Source organism: Nematolebias whitei, chromosome 3 (genome assembly GCF_014905685.2).
Source record: "Nematolebias whitei isolate Nwh7 chromosome 3, NemWhi1, whole genome shotgun sequence".
NCBI classification, from domain to species: Eukaryota; Metazoa; Chordata; class Actinopteri; order Cyprinodontiformes; family Rivulidae; genus Nematolebias; species Nematolebias whitei.
The window spans coordinates 1736648-1739203 of record NC_056500.1 but is presented as its reverse complement, the minus strand read 5'-3'; the positions used below and the strand labels follow the sequence as shown (position 1 = coordinate 1739203).

General features: G+C 44.9%; 1 protein-coding gene across 1 annotated transcript in view; it reads left to right on the top strand.

Moving 5' to 3' along the window:
* Nucleotides 1–2556, top strand: part of LOC119430358 (microtubule-associated serine/threonine-protein kinase 2) — a 106042-nt gene that overhangs the window by 33774 nt on the left and 69712 nt on the right. The window lies entirely within an intron of this gene.

The window sequence follows — 2556 nt, the reverse complement described above, 5'->3', positions numbered from 1 at the left end:
GGACCTTCTCCTACTCCGCTCCTGTTTCCTGGAATATCTTGTAAAAACATCTGAAGCTCTCGACCTTTGACCTCTCTAAGTGGCTTCAAACATCTGATAAGTTCCTGCAGCTGTTCCTGTTTTTATTATTTTATATCACTTTATAATCTAGCTGTTTTTGTTACATTTTAATACAGTTTTCTTTCATTTATTATTTTCCATTTGTACACATCCTTTATGTTTGTCTGTTGTTGTCGTCATTGTTTGTTGAGACCAGGTCTCTCTGTAAATGAGTCCTCGAGGCTCAGTGAGACTCACCTGTAGAAGTAAAGGTTGAATGAAAAACCAAACAGAAGGTCTCAGGTCTAGTTTGGTCTGCACTCAAAGTACACTGCAGGTAATTATGTCCTGAGAGCGCACGCTGTAGCTTCAAGCACTGTGTTCATGAGGGGAAGAGGGTAACGGCTCTTTAATGTGATTTTCTTGAATCCTCTATAATCAATATTTTTCTAATTTTATTTTCTTCTCTTTCCTGATATGGAGTGAACGGCAGATGTTTTGTCAAAAAAATGCTGACAGACTGGAGACACCACTTTTATGGCATCACTTAACGACTAGTGTAAAAAGTAAACAGGAAGAAGGCGACAGATGTGATAATCGTATTATTTGTTCAAGTTTCACTTCAACTTTCTTTCATCGCTGCAGTTCCTCAGTGAATAAAGAGAAAGTCTAGATTAATCTCATCGTTGTATTTTCAGTTGGTTTCTCGTGCATCTTTGTGTCCGTGCACCTCGTGCGTGTTATAGTTGGACAATAAGTGAAGTTGTACGTTTGACCTTCTCCGGTCCGACGGCAGCTGCAGAACAGAGAGCAGTCTTCCTGTTGAGACGTTCACACAAGACAAGTGCTGTGGGCAGGATGGCAGAACTCATTTAAGATGTACAACCAGGAAGACTCTTCCTTTGTGGGAACATTAGACGGCTTTGCCCTCAGGAGCCCTCACCGTGTTTCTGTCTGCAGTCTGTCCAAGCGTGTGCTCTTTAGAGGAGACATAATGCTCTTCACTTCATACTTTTCAATTATTCATCATTTCTTGAGTTCATTTTAGGAAGTGGAGAGAAGAGGATCAGAGCTGAGCAGGAAATGATGTTCAGTGGGAGAATGGGCTGATGATCATCAGAAGATGAAGTCGTTTGTTGAGATCAGATACGAGGAGAATCCTCTAAACACGGCTGACATTAAAGCTCCTTCCTGTTAATATGTGATTAGACACTGAAGTAAATCATTCATTCCAACGTCTCCGACTGCTGGGAGCAGCTGCGATGAATCATGAATCAGAGCTCGCAGAAACGTTCTGCAGTCGAGCAGCTGAAGACACGAAGGAGAGGCGGCACATTCTTAAAAGTGGAGGTGAAGAAGGGAAGAAAGTGGATTTCAGCAGGTAAACGAGTGCAGTCAGTGAGAAAAGTGACGGCACGAGACGAGTGAGACGACGGTGCGCAGGTTCTTCTCACGTTCAGTTCGTGCTGGAGGAGCGACTGGTTGGGTGAAGCCACTTCCATCTGCGTCTGCAGCTTAATGCACTTCCCTTAAATATTTCAAGATCTTCCTCTTTGACTGTGCACGGCCGAGCACGAGCTCTGGGCCCACAGCGCCGCCGCCACTCACACCTTCTAGAGAGTTGATGTCTCCGAGTGCGAGACACTTATTGACGAGCGACATCAATCAGACACGACGTACAGGAGGCGGGCCGGATGTACGAGGAATTTAAGGCCGGCGCATAGTTTTTATTTTTTGTTGAATTCATTAATAATTCATGAGAAGAGGTGGAAGACGCTCTGCAGCAGCAGCGCTGATGATGCAACGACACGGAGACCTGCTCCTCACTGCTTCTACTCAGACACATCTTCTAGGCATATTCAAAACACACACACACATATACACACACACTCACACACACATATACACACACACTCACATATACACACACACACACACACACACACACATATACACACACACACATATACACACTCACACACTCACCATATACACACTCACACACTCACATATACACACACATATACACACACATATACACACACACTCACACACACATATACACACACACACACATATACACACACACACATATACACACTCACACACTCACCATATACACACTCACACACTCACATATACACACACATATACACACATATACACACACACACACACACACACACACTCACATATACACACACACATACACACATATACACACACACACACACACACACACACACACACACACTCACATATACACACACGCACAACAAATCTCGTTGGCATAAAAAGCCTGACAACAATCCCAAGTTGGTGCCCGACAACGATCCTGAAATTCACGAGACGTTATGGAAGCGAAGACTCGTGCTCGTCCCTCGTGCACGAGTCCGATGAGTCGTGCTCGTCCCTCGTGCACGGGTCCGATGTCTCTTGCTCGTCCCTCGTGCACGGGTCCGATGACTCATGCTCGTCCCTCATGCACAGGTCCGATGAGTCGTGCTCGTCCCTCGT